This window comes from Myripristis murdjan, chromosome 8 (genome assembly GCF_902150065.1).
Source record: "Myripristis murdjan chromosome 8, fMyrMur1.1, whole genome shotgun sequence".
NCBI classification, from domain to species: domain Eukaryota; kingdom Metazoa; phylum Chordata; class Actinopteri; order Holocentriformes; family Holocentridae; genus Myripristis; species Myripristis murdjan.
Genome location: NC_043987.1, coordinates 22,061,083 through 22,079,137, shown reverse-complemented (window position 1 = coordinate 22,079,137; position 18,055 = coordinate 22,061,083). Strand labels below are relative to the sequence as shown.

Genomic DNA, 18,055 nt, shown 5'->3' with positions numbered 1-18,055 from the left:
CATCAGTCGATTTAACTCTCTCTCATTTACCCCAGAGCCATATCAGCTGTATGAGTGAATACACAAGCTAAACAACATTGAAATCAGTTATTACTGAAAAATCAGCATTTGAAATTGCACTTGTTTACTAGGAAAAATCTGGCAATAAAATTCACATTCTCTTAGTCTTAATATTTAGTATTGTGTGTGCCCATGTCTTAATTGATCCCATATCAGATGTTAGTAGGCTTGGTGCTCAAAGCTTGGTTAATATTTGGCTCTTGTTTTCCATCCTCAGTTCCCCTGAAGTCTATTTTTGTCTTGCTAGTCTCTGGGGCCTTTGATAGACAAAGAGGGTAGCGGCTATATCTTAAATAATCTTGATGACCTGATAGTGGAAGGTGGTCCTTACTTTCCAGTGGAAGTGAGGACTGAATTAAGTGCGTTCATTTGTTCTCTTGCCATGAACTAGGAAGTGAATTAGCCCAAGCAGCCATTGCCTTTGTTTCCAAATTCAGCTCTACCCAGAAGGTGTACAATATGAGAACGTGGTCATTTTTAAACCTGCTATAATGGATGCTTGACCTGAATACTGACCAGAGGAACGGGCGCAGTGAAGCTCTGAGTATCATCACAGCGAGGCACCTGGCAGACAGCTGTGGCAACCACTCTGAGTAAGTGGCAGTATGTGTGTGTGTGGATAGATTATTGATGGATGGATGGATGGATGGATGGATGGAGCATTTTTTTCTTTCTCACAGGGTGAATTTTTTGCAGTCTTGTGGTGTCAGTTCATGCATTCTAACAGCTTAAATTCCTATACTGAGTAAAAAACTGAGGTCACCTGAGTTAAAAACCGTGTTACAGCTTGTTTGTAGTTCACTGATTAATGAACGCTCTTTCCCAGTTGTCAGTGCAGTGTGTACAGTCCAGTCAAGCTGAGCCGATTCTCTGTATTCATGCAGTAGTGGCGCGCCACCACAACAAAAAAAAATTACCACCATGGTAAGAGAAAATGCGTTGTCCAGATGTTTTTGAAGTAGTGATTATATTATGATTTAAAAAACATAAACGTTTTAGCACTAGAACCTTAACTTGAAACACAACTTAGAACCAAGCAGTGGCAGATATGGGACAAAATTAGAATTATCTCTCAAAGCACGAAAACGTCATAGATTTACAAAGTAAACGTGTTACAAGGATGTTCATTTTTTTAAGCAATTTACAGCTAAAAACTATGAGGTTAGTGTCTCATATTCTCCACTACAAACACATGGAAAAGAAAAATAATGTTGAAATGTACGTCTCTTGGGGAAGCTTTTGGATACCCAAAAGCCCATGCAATATGTTGCAATTGTAAAACATAACTTTCAAAAATAGATAACTATTTCAAGTAGAAATAGCAACTTTTGTAACTTCCTTCATAAAAAAAAAATCATCAGGGAGATGTTCCCAACGATAATGAGCAGACAAACTAGCCATAAAATTATGAACGCTCATTTAATTCTGGATTTCTTTTGGCTTTATAAGTGTGCTGCTGCCTTTCTAAATTTGGTTTGATGGGTGTAGCCTCCTGTTGCTCTTCAGCCTCCTCACACTGTTGGTACTGTGGGGAAGATGGCTTGTCTTCCTTGTTTTCACAGCCAGGCCTGGTTTTGTGGGTCTGTGAAATTGATAAGCCAATATCACGTTTCAAGAAAGCTTTTGAACAGCACAGAGCCTACACACAGTGTGGCTGTAACTCATTGCCCTTGTTAATGTGACACCTAAAGTGGCATCAGCTCATATGAAATAAACCAGGAGGCCAGAGGCAGTAAAGGGAGTCGCTGATAGACGTGAAGCCTCAACCCCACACCTCTTTCTCCATAATATCTCCTCCATCACCAATTTAGGAAAACTATTTACTCCTCCTTTAGCCCTGTTCCCCTATTAGCTGTTCATAGTTTTACATGCTGACTTGCACAAGCATCGATTAAATAGTTCAATATTTTGATTTCATCCAGTATAGAGATAGGCAGATATGTATACAACAGTGTCTTCCCACATGAAAAAGCTTTTTTAAATTTATGCATGCAATTTTGCATCAGTATCACCTGTAGTCAGTGAAATTTTAACTTACCATGATTGTGGCACAAACTTTTATATGGCCTGATTATTGTGAGATAATTATGCCAAACTTGACAGGGCTCTCTAAATTAAATTGAAAGACAACAGTGACAGTGAGCAAGTGTATAATAAGAATGTGGAATGCAACCTACTTTGATTTTGCCCTTCAAAAGTTGTTGATGTAGAGGTCTGTAACTTTAGCTCCACTAAGCCTCTAATTTGTTCAATAACACACACATTTTAGGATCCTGTACAAACCAAATCAAACATTATACATTCCTTGGAATTAGCGACGGGGGCAGAATAGTTGAATAATCGACTGACTATCAGCAGCAGACTATCCCTCAAAGTGTTAATATTTTTCCATTTATTTTCTCCACTGAAATTCATATAAAATGCTGTGGCTTATTCATCTGTTATTTGCAACTAATCCAAACTTGCCTAATCCCATGTATACTAAAGGTAGTGGGAAGCTGAGGCATATATGTCCTACTCAGGTTTAATCATCAGAAATATGATATCATGCAGAAATTAAGTCTTCAGGTCTGTGTTGAACATGGACACACAGGAATAGACAAACCAGAAAGATCTGACCTTTTTCTTAAATAAATAAAAGCCTGCCCACCCTGCAGTCTAGTTTAAACACCGGCCTTCATGAGCAGGACGAGTCGACTAATCATTCAGACAACCGACCGACTAGTCGACCTTGAAAATACTGATTTTTGCACATCCCTACTAGGAACTCCAGTAATCTAGGACACATTTTCCTTCACCACTATGGCCTGTCAATTTCCTGCCTATCTTTATCCAGGTCATTTCTACCCCCTATCTGTTTCATACATTCTGAACAGTGAGCTTTCCCTTGATGAAGAAGGACATCTAGGGCAACAGCTAGGGGTTTTAGTTTTGCAAAGCAACAGAGTGCCCTTCAGTCTGATTTCCAAACATTACCGCAGCAATCTTTTATTCCCCAGGAGAGCTATCTAATTTTTGGCAAACACAGATTTTTTTTCCCCCCCTCTTGTTTTCCTCTTTAGCAAAAAGAAAGTTCCCCATCGTATTTTATGTCCTTGTAGGAATATCATTTACCCTCATTGGAAAAACAATGAGGGTAACACACATGAAGCTGTATTTTACTTTTAATTTTGATGAAAAACGCTTCCATATACATTGATTTATAACCATCAACATCTGTAAGAGAATTCCAGGCAAATTTATGATGTGAAATGATAATTTATCAAAGAGGAAACATAAACAATATACTACCACAAAATATTTTCAGATGTTTACTGGAAAACAATCCATACATTGTAGCTGTTAAGTAAGCAGATAAAACTCTGTGCCACTATAAAGTGATAAAAGTGGTTTTGTATTATCAATCTATAGCCCAGGGCCTTTGCTCCAGATTTAGGGGAGTAGAGACAGAATAATGTGGATAGAAGTGTAGGTCAATAATAAAAAATAACACTGTGCCTGTGGGACGAGGGGAATACTTTGTTAATAGTTCCTTTTCCTGGACACGGATAGTAGCACACATAAAACTTTAAAAGGTTTTATTGCAAGTCTGTAAAGTCGATGTCCTTGTTTGGAGACGTCCCTTCACTCAAGCTTTTGTCGCAGCTCATGACTTCATGCTTTTGGGGTTTTCATAAGGAAAACCGAAAGCTTGATAAATCTGCAGGTAGCACTGCTAACTTGCATTTCATAACTACTACACCTATCACACAGGCATGATTTCCTCTGGCTGGGAGGCTTTGCTTTAGAAAATCAGAGGGGACAACTCCTCAAAACTGAAACAGGGGACTCAGTTTATTAACACCAGACCCTTCTTTTCTTCAGATCTATTCCCTCCCCAATCAGCGCTCACAGTAGATAATGGATAAATGAATTATTAAGCAGTCCAGCGGTAGATTTGCTGCAGAAGGGCTGATCATGGCTGATACCATAGATCCTGTTTCTGCAGTTTGAATATAGTGGCAACTGCTGTGGTGTTCCTCTGGAGATGTGTACAGCTGCTTCACACCATCTGAAGTTCCCAGCCTGTAATCTCCACAGTTATGGGGGCCTCCTGTCTCTCCCTAATGAGGATGGTTTAATGTAGCTGGCTGCTAACAGTGACTCTATGAAGCAAGCCCTCTTGGAACTCATGCTTCCATTTGAGATTCATTACTTTAATGTGATTGGGGCCTGAAAATTTAGCAGTCACAGCAAAGACACGTGAACCAGTTCTAAACAGCATTTTCGCCAAAAGAAAAAGATTAAGGAATGTGTCTGTTAAGCGCTTTTTATCCTAATGGTGATAATAGCAAATACTGAGTTTGGTGTCCATTGTGACAAACAAGCATGGTTAAAAAAAAAAAAATGTTTGGCAATGAAAGAATCCACCACGCCAGCTCAAGGTAATGTCAAGGCAAAACCCTGTAGTTATGAGGTCAGATAATCCTACTAAGCTGCTAACACCTATTAACAAAAAAGTAAATGAGTCTTGTAATGAGATAAAATGATTTCAGGCCTTTACCAGCACAAACAACGCCAATTCTACCTAATTGTATTTCTGTGGCGGAGATCATATTCACATCCTGCCAGGTGAAAGAATGTAGTCAAACATGCTTTTTTTTGGTATGACATAATTTTAAAGTATTACTATTACAAATCATATCACAACGCACAAGGTCATATAAGTGGAATAATATGCCGTCTGGGCAGAATATTTTATTTTTGTAAAAGTCAGTGTCCAATTAGCTATTCTTGGCAAAGTTACAAGTTTTGATTTCTGTTTGTTTCTAACTCTGGGACGCCATTGTCACGATGACAGTAAACTGTGTAAGATCATAATGTCTTTAATTGTTGTGGTGTGTGAAACAGTGGGTGGGATTGAATTTTGTACTGAAGTGAAGGGCTTTGTAAATGTTTTTTTTTTTTTAGTAATTAATGTACTGGGCCACAGATAAGACAGATTGTTTCCCTGGAAAAAAAAGACAACTCTTCATTTTGGTCAGTGTCTGATGTGACTTTTTCACTAAACCCAGGCTTTTGAGGACTTTTGAGAGGCTGGCCAAGCACAAGTAAGATGCCATTTTTAGAATGGATATAAAAGAAAGAAGTGAGATAAAGAGGTCCAGCAAGTCTGAAAGCACTGAGAGACAGAAAAATTATAACCCTAGCCTCAGTAACTTGAATGGCTGTAATCATTGAATAAATGGAATGAATTGACTGACAAGAAAATGGAGCTGGAATGGAATTAATTCTATGATCCATTTTTTTTTATTATTATTATTTCTATACACACTGCTTTGGCACTGTTTTGCATTTTTGTCTGGCACACTGAATTTAGGTGGATTAGTTGGAATTGCTCCCTGTTCATCCATTTACTTGTTTATTTGCTCATCCAGTGTCTCACATAGCCGTTACCAGAATGTGTTGAAACTCGGGGCGAGGCGCTGCATTGCTGGATAATTTCTCCATGTATAATGCAAGTTATACTTAGATGTCACTGATTTACTTTTGACAAAACTTGGGAAACAATGCATGCTGATTATTCTGAGGGGATCTTCATCATTCACAATGTGGTGTGTTTACTGTTGTCCGAATTGAACTACTGTATCATTGAGATCTATAATCAGCTGTATTGCACCCTAAAAAAAAGCAGCTGTTTGATGAGTAAAGTGAACAAGACAGTGCTTCAAGAATGTTAATATACTTACTTCAAAATCCACCCCAGTCTGAGGCTATACTGTGCATTGTACTTAGAGTCTTTTACTCAGGCTATATTACACTGTAGGACTCTGAGATGGCCCAGCATGATCCAGCCTGCGACTGCATAAATTAAAATTGTCGAGTAAAAGAAATCTTCAATTTTAAGTCATTTAATTTTCTAATGGTCCTTAAGGTTCCCAACTAAGTGCTGTAAAGAATCTCACTAAGCCACTGCTGATTTCACTCTTCATCAGCTTCCTGTCTGTCATCGCTCACTCCGTCCATGGCATTTCTTGTTTAGCTGGTGGTCAAACTAAGAGTGCTTCTCTCTGTAACGTCTGCTGCCAGTGTCTAGTCAACATTTCTCAGTCTCAGTTGCTAATCTCCAGCTTTACCAGTTGAATATTCCTCGGTGGGGCCTCCCTTGCAACAGTTTATCAGGTCATCTTACATTCACATCCTCATCTTCCGTATTTGCAAGATTCCCTCCTGCTACAACTCCCAGTATACGTTTCTCGGCCAGTCGCCTCCGAGGGACTGACTGACGGAGACCAGCATTATTATGGCGGCGATAAGATGTACAGAATCTTAATCACGTCTGCTGATGGCTGATGGTGGGATCCAAAGGCCCACAGCAAAAGAGAGCTGGGAAATAAAATGGCCATAGCCTGATGACCTAGATAGTGAAATTCCTGTTTCAGTAAGGATTTCAGACATGCGGGCTATTGCTCACAGAAATAGTGTCCATGTCATTATCAGATATATCATTCTATATTTTATTAATCTGAAACAAAAATGGGGAATGGAATATTCCAAAGTCCTTTCTACGTCTTTTACAGTTCAAGTTATCTGATTTATCATGATCCGTGAGTCCTTAGATAACAGCAGTATTGTTATTGAGAAGCAAAGATTAAGGATGTGTTGACACAGAGATGAAAACTTCATATCTGTATCTTTGGTTTCTGTTCATACTAAACCATTTTTGAGAAGTTTCCTGTCCACACTGATGCGCTCAACAAGACATACACAGTGACATCTATTCTACTGGGCATTTGTTTGCCCCTGACAGGTGACCCATATAATATTTCTGCAATTTACAGAAGCCTTGTTATAGCTTTTGTCATAGAGTTTGCCTGTTAACTATGTGACCCCTTACCCAAAAACTGGAGAAAGGCAAGCCTAAAAAGTAACCTCATCGAAAGTAAATCATTTTGGATATCGGCTGCCAAGTCAGTGTGATCACATGGCAGTCATACATAAGCACTGTCGAAATTGTAGACCAGTAGATCAGCGTACTATAATTTATCCACTTTGCAGGGCGGATTCAAAAATATCTGTTTTCGTTTTGTTGAATATGCTGTGTTTCAAATTTTCAAAGTTTAACCAGGCTTAGTGTGGAAAAGGTCTAAGTGTTAGGATTTTGTTATCAATAAAGTTTTTAAACACTTTTTAATTATCATATTTAATGTTATGCAACAATTAGAATACTTTTAGAGGGTTAGTGAGGTTTTTGTAATTGGTTTCAGGAGTACTAGCCTATTTAATTTCTTTGGCCTTGCCAATAATTGCTAATGAATTCTGCTTCCAGAGTTTCAGTAACCAAAACATGGAAATGAGTGTATTGAGGACTCCTAATTCATGCAAAATCAGATCCACCGATCTCAGCACTGGTGAGTTCAGTTTAGACCATGAAAATCCCAAACCGGCAAAAACGGACAAAACTGGTTCAACTCCAGACGAGTTGAGCTGCAACTTGCTGGTGTTAAGCGTGGATAGTACCTGACGCCGCGTTAACACCGGCTCAGAAATAGAGCCCTTGTGTCAAGGATTACCAGGATATGTGCTTACGCCACCCGCCTGTTCAAACTGCACGGTGCGTCGTGGTCTGTTCTGTTTTTGTCGCTTTACCTAGCAGTGAATGTATGAACAGATTCCCATTTAAAAGCTAACCCATACTTTTTGAGGGTGGTTTGTTGGCCAATCTGACTCAAATAAATCTTGCAAGCAGGAAAAGATAAGAAAACTTTTTCATTCTTTCTGACTATACACATATGTAGCTATGGTGTGACTGTCATCCAGCACAGAGCTATGTGCCATATCCTCTACAGATGTCAGAGCCTGGCTGTTGGAAGCCCCCCTCCCGTCCCCAAGCTGTCCTTGCAATTTGCTGCCAACTTCTGTTCTGGCTGTTCGCCTAATATCATTGAACTGTTTCCTACATTGGGCAACGGCTCTCATAGGACCAAAGCAACACGGTAACCAAATGTTTGATCCCCTCCCAAGCTAATTTAACATCATCTGCCCTCTGCAGCTTATTTCATGGTGATTCTGCACCTCCCACACAAGGATATCAAGCTTTTGGACAGATGCACTCTGGACTGTTTTTTCTAACACAAAATTGTCACCAAGATGAAGAGCATATCCTGCGAATACAGGGAAGGAAAAGAGATGATTTGATTGGTCATGGCAATGAGAGCCACTACCTCACCTACTGAGGACACATAACTCCTAATCTCACCCTGTTTCTGAATGCCCCAATGGTCACCAAAATAATAAACATCAAAAGCTGTGCCCTCTGTACTTGCACCATACATCAATCCATGACTGATTGTGTTTTGTGCCATGCAAAACTGATTCAAAAAAATGTGTGTTGAACTTGAAATTATTACAGGGCTTAAAAAGACCAGTTGGATGGAATCTGCTCGCCAGTTTTTCACAGGGTGACATGGGACACGCTAGTGATTGTGAAAATTTACACCCCTCAAAGTCCTGCCAGTCGGCTCACAGCCACGCCAACCATGCTTACAGCACAGAAACACAGGCTTACACATGCTGCATCCGCAGCAGCATGTAAGAATTCATTTTCTATGCCTTCACAAGTGTTTTCTAAGCATCAACAGAGCATGTTATATGTGTGGAAAGTCCAGCTGGCATGTTGGATGGGACTTAACAGGGTCCAAAATTAACACTCGCCAGTTGACAAATGCGGGTGAATTTAGCCTTTGGTTGAGTAAATTATGGAGACCACCCGCCACTCTGGCCAGTAGAAAAAATGAATTTCCCTACATGGAGAGAGGCGCTCGTTTACTGTCACTTCAATCTGCTACATCAGCTATGTAGCATGTGTCGTGCTTGGTACACAACTGCGTCAGTCATCAAACTGATGCAGTCGTTACAGTACGTGTGGTGCTTGTTGTCATCCGGGCAGGTGAAACAAACCCAGCTATGTAGAGCTTGATAGCGGGAGTGGAGCCCCCAGGAAAGAAAAAGAAAACTGGCGGACTTCAGGCCGAAGAGACCACAGCTGCCACAGTAAATACAAGCGCCCCCTCCTTGTCTCGTCCATCAGTATTGCTGCTGTCACCTTCAAATCACATCAAATTCTCTGCAAATACAAAGTGCCAACTGGGAAAAAAATCACATCAGCCCCCTGTTGGTAATTACAAGTAGGATATGTGGGAATTTTTTTTGCAGGCTCCAATGTCTTCCATCTGGTGTCACGAATTATGTGAAGTCTCTCAACACAAGCCGTAAACATTGCAGGGAATCCAGTGATAATCAGTCCAAGGCATTAAAAGTCAGTTGTTTTATATCACTACGCAACGGCTCCCCTCAGCGCAGTGTGTTTATTTACACACCTGGTTGGTGAAGCCGTTGTGCGGTGACACAGAGACAAAGTAGTTCCACCAGTTAGCAAGCAAAAGTACTGGCAAAGAGCGTCAATAATGACTCCCAAACAAACCTGGGTTGGTGTGTGTCCTTCAAAACGACTTTCGGTTGCCGCTCCATATCATGTTGTTTGCTTGGCCGGGTACACTAAGTTTTGGACAACGACAGTCCCAGTGACGCACTTGTTCTTGCGTCATTTGTGCTGAGTCATTTGTGTCACCTGGCACAAATTTGTGTATGTTCACATCTTTGCATTGAGTTTGTATGTCATAGCAGCATGCAAAAAATTAGTTTCATGCTTCGAAGACACAGTTACAATCGTCTCAGTCCTGATCTCACTTGTTCAAAGAACTCCCAGTCGACCTGTAATATTCATTTGGTTTCACGATTGCTATTAAAAACATGTGATTGTGATCTCACAGATGGAGTAATACTGGGATTAGGAAAAAAAAATTAAAAACTGAAGACGAGAATATAAAGCGAAAAAGAAGCTTAAATTTGAAGGGATGAAAAGATAGATGTTGAAGTTGCAAAGTTAGATAGGGCAGCTGAATGATGTTAGTTACATAGACTTTGGTTGTTATTTATCTGGCACAGTTCTTTCAGTGCACTGTCCGGGCAAAATTAACCCTGTGAAGTGAGACTTTGGTGTGATTATGTTGTGAAGATAATCAGAGCATCACAGAGTTTTCACCCCGGAAGCAGTCTGCATTCCCAAACAACAGACTATGACCTTTCCTCCTGCCTCAAGAAGGACAAAAGACTTCCCGGTGTCTTTGTCAACTATAGAGACATCTCAGAGGAGCTCTGCATTCCTAATCTCTCTGTGCCTCCTTTCAGAAACTCAGATTTCGCTCCAAGCTGCTTCTCTTGCTGTTGTGGTGGCTCAGTGATCTGGGCTCTGTTACTCTGCACTGGCATGGACAAGAGATGAATTTGGATCATTGACAGCCTCTTCTGGCCCTGCTGCTGTCTGTTTATGTCAAACAAATTGCTCCCCTTTTCCACCATGTGGCCTGACAGCAGCATAACAGTTATGACCACTGATGTCCTCTCATTTTCAATCCAACACATTTTGCTCATCGTTTAGAGTGAATTTTTCAGTACTAAAGACAGACACATCAGCATTACTCCGTGTTTGTTGTTGGCACTGAATATTGGAGGTGATTATGAGTGGTGAAATGCATGTATAGCAGCAAGATTGTTGACTGGAACACTGGACCCTCCCCCCTCTTTTTTCTTACTCTGTTACTCAGAATCACACACTAACACAGAGAGAAAACAAAACTATTTTCCATCACCAAATAACCAAATTATGAGGTATTGAGACTAAATGAATGAATATAGAGCTTTGGCTTAAGTGTAAGTATTGAAATGTATCATGTCTTACAGTTTTTAGGCTCTCCAAGTAAATCCAATCGAAAAACATGACAGCTGATGCCTTCACTGCCAGAGCACCCCTAAATCTTCCTAAATCTAAATTCCACAAGAATATTTTCCTGCAGTGTGTTGTCTCTTTATTCCTTGACACAAATTCAGGAGACAAGTTATTACTTTCACAAGCAGCAGCCTAATGAGAGTACCTCCACGGTGAGAATCACATTCTGCCCTCCAAATTTTATTTTTATGTTGTCAATTTTATTTTTATAATGCAGTTTTACAGCATATCGATTGTATGTCAGGAACATAGAAATCTCATTTAAAATAATGTATTATTTAAAGCTTCTCACATTGTTGTTTGACAGGGACAATGCATATTTAAATACGAGTTAGCCAGAGAGGACCATTTTCATCTGTAGTGCCTGGCTAGTTGTCATTAATTGTTGTTTCCCCATCTTCCCCATTTCTCTACACTGTAAATTATCAAATTAAGCAGAGATGCTATAAAATAATCTTTCAAAACCTTTTAAAAAAAGACAGCAAGATCAAATACCTTACCATGACTTCAATTTCTTTGTTTATACCGGCTGTAGTTTCACATCTTATCAGGAGATTTGATTGGAACATATGAATCTTTCTACTGTAAGCTGTTTCTCAGATGTCAGTATGTCAGTCTGTTAGTAAAATGTGCACAGCTTACACAAAATGACAAACTCGCTCCAGTGATTGTGTTCTTCATCACATCTGTTGGACCGTGGCAAAAATAATACTGTACCAGTTACGATGAAAACAAACTAGGATGCTGAGAGTTTTAGCAAATCTTTCAGTTCCTCAGTCATTGAGATTCACATATTTAGGAGGAAGGAAATAAATATTGATTTTAAAAAATAAGAATATTAATAAACTTTAATAATAAGTAGTAATCGTTCTGTAAAATGAGCAACAACTTCTGTTTCCAGCCATCGTCATCCTCACTGACAGTTGCAGCTACATTCCTGTGTGAGCCCTGCACCTTTTGATTTGAAAAGTCAGTTCCTGCTCCTATGTTGTTTGAATGTGGCTCAACCGGGATGCATGAAACAGTGTATTGGCATGTCTTGTGATGTGTGGTGATATGTACACTGTTTGTTTGCACACAGTTGTTTGTCTTTGGGTGAACAGACAAGACAAACTGCGGGGTAGTCGTTTAGGACCCTCCAGCACCCTTTCAGGGTATGGGAAATGATGGAAAGCCAAGAGATGCCAAACGTAACAGGCTGAATCTTCAGTAAATGGAGCAGAACATTAATCTCAGTCTGAATCTCAGCTGAGCCCCTGCATGAGTTCACCTCGACAGCAATGATAAACCATGTGGGAGTCACAGAGCAAAAGCCACTGGAGGACCAGACAAAAACACCTCCTCTGACCGCACTTGTCTTTCTGCTTGCCTGCCTTTCAGTCCGTCTGTCTCTATCACTCTGGCGATCTATTGATGTCACTCTCTGATTTGAAAGTGCAAGATTCCATTGAGAAAAGAAAGATTTAAGTATAGTGGGACTAGTAACTAATTCCTTGCATGTATATGCTTGCTCTTTTGTGTCGAAACTCCACTTTGTCAGTGTGGCATGAGAATAATGGCTCATTAGAAAAGGGCATAGTTAGCATATACACCAGTGCAGAGGCTGTCACTAAAGGGAAAAGATCATGGTGCACAGTGGAAGGAAATGTAAGTTGACATGAAGAGTTGTCCTTTCCCAAAGGAAGCTCTGAAAAGTTAAGAAGAGCATTTCATCTTTACTCCACTCTGGAGATGAAGTGCAGATGTGAGTGTACGACTACATTATCGTCTTGGATTTAGCTGCTTCTTTTTTGTTGCATTGGCTATATAATATAATAATACCAGATTCCACCTGGTTGAGTCCATGTGGAATCCAGTATTATTACGCGGCATTATCTCATGTTTGTGATTTATTATATATAATATCTATGTTCCATTTTAGCCTGTCATTCTTTGAGAATCAAGATTTTGCACACACCAGGATATGACCATGCCCCTCCGTCTGACTGAATTAGGTTATTGTGCTGATTTAATTTCCAGAGGGAGCCACCTCATTGGTAGGAAACATCACTTGCTAATTAACAAGAATGTCTCTTGGCATTTTCAAGAAAATGACAATGCTCCCAGAGGCTTGTTAAAACTGAAGTTCTGATAGAAAGCATGGCTGTAAACAGGACTAATCTGCAGCAGCAGGACCAAAATGGCTTAAATGCTCTCTGAGGTGGGAAAATAAAGTAAAAATCAAAGTCATCCAAACATGGCAGGTGCGGTTCTTAAAAGCTTACAAGGAGTCATTTTTGTACAATAATAAGTGAAGGATATTAATGAGTTCTAGCAACCAGGAAAATTTCTAGGATTTGATATTATTATGACTGAGGGGCAATTTTAACAAGTCACAAAGACCTGCACTACAAAATAGAATCGCTATAAAAAGATAAATCATTTCTCTGAGCCATTTGCCCACCTCAGCTCCAGTGTAGGTCATAGCTGTGTGCCCGAGTGGAGTTTATCCATGGACGTATGACTGTAAAAAATGTATGACTGGCTTACCTCTGTCAATCTGTGGGCTTTTTTCAGGAGCCACACACAAGGCAGCTTTTTTTTTTTTTTTTTTTTGTATTTCTGCAGAAATATCTCCCATGACAAGTGATTACTGCAAGGGCAGGCTGTACTACCAAACACAGAACAAAGCTTTTGCAATTGTTAGCGAGAAAAATCTTAGAATCACCACTTTCTCTCATTTTATTTTGTCTTCTGCCATTGCCCTTGTATACAAACATGCAGTCCACTTATCCACTAGCCTCTAACCTCAGACTCTCCATGGAGCTGACTCCACCAGACATTAGCACTCGGCTGGATCGATTCTAGTCCTTTATTTATCCAGGCCTTGACAGATAAGCTTGTATTGAACACTTGACATGAGAGTGGTACCCACTTCAGAGAGTGCTACTCCAGCACCGATCCAAATGTTGTAGGGCTACAGTGAGCGAATCAATATGCAAAGCTCCCAGTATGTGCATGAATGACTGTGACTTTGTGGTTACTGCCATTGTTTCTTGTATTGGCATTTATTAATAGATATGAAGAATTACCAGTGTTTTCTCTTTGCTGATCCACAGCTTTCTACCAAGGAAATTAAATATTAACTTACTTACCTATTTTCACAATAGCAGTGCATGACTGCAAAAAATCACCCATCAAAAATATGTATATTTCACTTATAGCATAGAGAGGAATATTTTTCTGTGGCCAGCAATGTCAATGATGACTGTCAACAGCACAAATAGCAAACATCAAAGCCATAATAATACTTCAACCGGTACAGTTCCTAACCCACACTGCTTACGAAAAAGTGTTGTACCATATCATGAAACTATTAAATTCTTGCTGCTGCCGAAAAGAACAGTTTTCATTAAAAGGTCAGTCTAGTTTCCCATTAATACCCAATGACAGATGAGGTTTCATGGGAATTAGAAGCCAATTTCTATGGAAGATGAAGGTGCTTTTCACCTGGTGACAGAAAAACTGAGGTGGGTGCTAAATGACCAGGATGGACGGATTCAGATTAAGATTAGATTGGTCTCTTTAGTGGAACTGAGTTTCTAGTGGCATGACCCTGATAGGTTAAAAACTACGTGTAGTAAAATGCAGTCAAAGCATTTGAGGAAGCAGATCATCAACAAGGTAAGTTATATAATAGTTTACCACTATTAAGAATACCTGAGGACATGCCTGGTGTGACAAAATCTGGAAAAAGAGACAAAGTTATTAAAAAATAAATTTAATGTGGACAATATAATGACACTTCACTTTTTTACAACTGGCACACTAAAAACAAAAGGTCCTATATACTGTAGTACACTGTGTATGAAAGAGATCCTTTGGCTGCAATCAAAGACTGTCTATATTTCTTATCATTATATTTTGTCATGATACCATGTGATGTGGGGTGAGGGGGCAGCCCACAGAACCAGCTGTATAGAATCGTTATTTTAGTTTAAAAAAGTTACCAAAAAGGTTTCATAAAGCACCAAAAATGCTACCATAATTACAGACAACAAACCTGTGAGGAACATTGATTTTTTTTTTGTTTTGTTTTTGAGTGCATGCCAAATAAAGTTTACGCTTCTATAAATGTATTTCCTATCTCCCTGACTGCTGACAAACTATGTGCTTTATTTTGAATCAGCCGTCAGCCTATTGTGTTCATTTTTGTTAAAAGTATTGAGATAAATCAATCGAACAAACCAATTACAAAACACCAAAAGCTGTAATAGCTTTATTGATAAAAGGTTAAATAGTAGCCTATTCATCTATCAGTTGGAATGTTTAATGAAGTCCACTGATATTTTCTAATGCCAAGCTACAGTTTGTCAGTGTCACTTACCAACCAGTGACGGGTTGATTTACAATATTAATCTTCAGATGGTGCGCTTTGGATGGCATATTTTTTTTTTTTTTTTTTTTTTTACATATAAACAACGTGACATCATCAGCGTCTAGTGTCCTGCAAAAACCTCGTTTCACTGTAAATGACAGCTGATGGGGCGCTCTACATTTAGAAAATGTTTCATGACCCTTGAATTCATCCAGACTCCATTGAAACTACATTGCATAATTTCAAAATGCAGGAGTATCAATGGTTAAATAAATAAATAAATAAATAAAGTGACATTTTAGAGTTTGAAGAATTTTGCAGGACACTTTTTACTGCACAGGGTACTTTTACTGCACATACCATGGATGGACAATTTTAATTGCTTTTCTGGATAACCGGATGATGTGAACTGTTTAATCACAGGTAATGAATATACTCTATGGGGCATCTTGAACCAAACTACCTTTGTATTGCACATAGAGACATATAACAACATTCAGTAGAGCAAATATTCAGATGCATATTCTTGTAATGAGTAAAGAATGACACAAGAAGTTGATTTCCATCATAGTGTACTATAGATGGCCATGGGAAGCTTTCATTTGAACATGAGCAAAAAGTCTATGAATACTAAGTCTTCTGTAGCTTTTCTGTGCAGCACTTGCACGTTACCCATCAGCTGGAGTATACTGACATTCCACAAATGTCCAACACTTGATCCTCTGGCTAAGCAATCTCCCTGACAGTATTTTTGTCGGCAGTGTTGCCACCTACCGCATTTTGCAATACAAATGCTAATTATAGACATATCTTTGATTTGACGTATTGCAGTACATCTGTAAATATAGTATACCTTAAGAGTAACTTAAGTATCAGTACCTTTGACCAAAAAAGTCTGATGTCACAAAACAGTGAATAGTAGTGATTATACATCAGTGTTTGCCTTTATGAAAAATTCAGTGTCAAAACTCTGCTGATGTAATGGCTGAATCTGAATAGTGTGTACAGCAGATTTAATACAAGTGCATGCAGTCCATTTACCATTTCTGGGGCGGCGTGTCTCAAGAGTTAGAGCGCCTGGTAATTGGAGGGTTCCTGGTTCGATCTCGAGCTCCTGCAGAAAGCGTGTTGAAGTGTCCTTGAGCAAGACACGCACAACGAACGCCTAAACGCTCCTGATAGGCAGCTTGGCACCTTGCATGGTAACCTCTGCCATCAGTGTGTGAATGTGTGTGTGTGAATGGGTGAATGTGAGGCAAACATTTAAAAGCGCTTGGAGTGGTCGGTAGATGAGAAAAGCGCTACAGAAATGCAGTCAATTTAAGTGTGAAATAAACATTGAAATAGTTGGTTAGTCATGTAAAAGGACAGTTATGTGCACTGGTTGTACATATTTTCGACATCTTTGTAAGTCTGTAAGACAACAGCTTATCCAGTTCTAAGAATCCAGTTCTGCCATTTTTTCCCATTTTTTGATTTTAACGCCCCTTGCACACCAAGCCTGCAGTTGGCCACTGTTGGCTGTTTGTGGCCAACAATCACTCACAGGTTGTGCGGTGTGTCCTGAGCCACTGGCCCTCATCAGTGGCTGAGCGGTTGTTGAATCATAGGTGAAGGCCGTGCGTAAGAGAAAACTTTGAAAAGGTTGTTCAACATAAGGGCATGAGAAGAGAAACTGAAATCGAGATATGCTGCTCTAGGGGTAATCGAGTAATAAAATAAAAGGCCAAAGCCTGACAATGCAAGTGCCAGAGCAACTTCTCATCAGACTTTTTTTTATAATGAATCCATTTGATCTGATTCAGAGCGGTATGAAACCTGATGAGCGAACACATTTGTGCCTTTATCTCTGCGATCCTTCCAGTATGCTTTTGAAAAACTACCGCAGCCTCTTGGCTTTTTATTGTGCAGTTGCAGCGTATGCATGCATGTGGACCATCATTGGTAGTTTGTGTGGTGTTTTCATAGACAACTTTTGGCTGGTAATGTGAGGCCACACAAAGTAATCTGACCATTGGCCTTATTTAGATCAAGTTCTTTGATGTTGGCTTGGTGTGTCCCAACCCGAAGGGGCATTTGATAAAGCTTGGACTTGGAAAGATGCAAAGATAGTACCTTCACCACTAGCAGTTTGCACTTCCCACTGTCATTGTCATGAGTGCAACTTTGTCCTCTGCTGTCTGCCTGAAAAAAGAGGGCCTTGGAGAATTGACTGTCTGACTAAAACCCAGGCGAAGCCTGGGTACCACTTGCAATGCTTGGCAGGGAAATCAGGGCAACACATGACTTATAGTACCAAAGGCCCTTTGGTCTATAAAAAAAGAACATTTTGCTAAGTGTGCTACTAATTGCATCATTATTGTATCAAATGCAATAACAACAGGTGGCTGAATTTTATCTGCATCTATGTGGGCTCATGGCAAAGGGTCTGGGCTGTTTTCCTTCTGTCTTCATAAGCTCTGTAGAATAATGTGCACCAAAAATGGAAATGTTCCACCAAACAGAAATAGCAGCAAATGGTGAGAAATATAAAGCCTCTCACACTCACACTCAAAAATACCTAAAAAAGAAAAGAAACTCTTCAGGGGTATGGGTGGGTGGGCAGACATTGGACTGGATAACTTGGAGTTTGACCAATCATGGCAAGACAGAGGATTAAATTCCTCCAGTTATCTGCTATCTAGAGGAATCACATAATCACAATGCTGGAACTGATGCAGTACTTCGCAGAACAGACTGAATGATGAACTCAAATATATGTAATGAAAGTACAGCATTTTTGAAATGAACATGCACAACAATGAACCAGG

General features: G+C 39.7%; 1 long non-coding RNA gene across 2 annotated transcripts in view; it reads left to right on the top strand.

Annotated features, from left to right (window-relative positions):
- LOC115364442 (uncharacterized) overlaps positions 1-18,055 on the top strand; it is a 43,158-nt gene that overhangs the window by 8,380 nt on the left and 16,723 nt on the right. The window contains exon 6 of one of the 2 annotated variants that reach the window (XR_003928679.1): positions 498-615. The exons of the other annotated variant lie outside the window; for it this stretch is intronic. This is a non-coding gene — a long non-coding RNA (uncharacterized LOC115364442). Of the gene's footprint in view, positions 1-497; positions 616-18,055 lie in introns of those variants that run through there. 2 annotated transcript variants of the gene reach the window in all.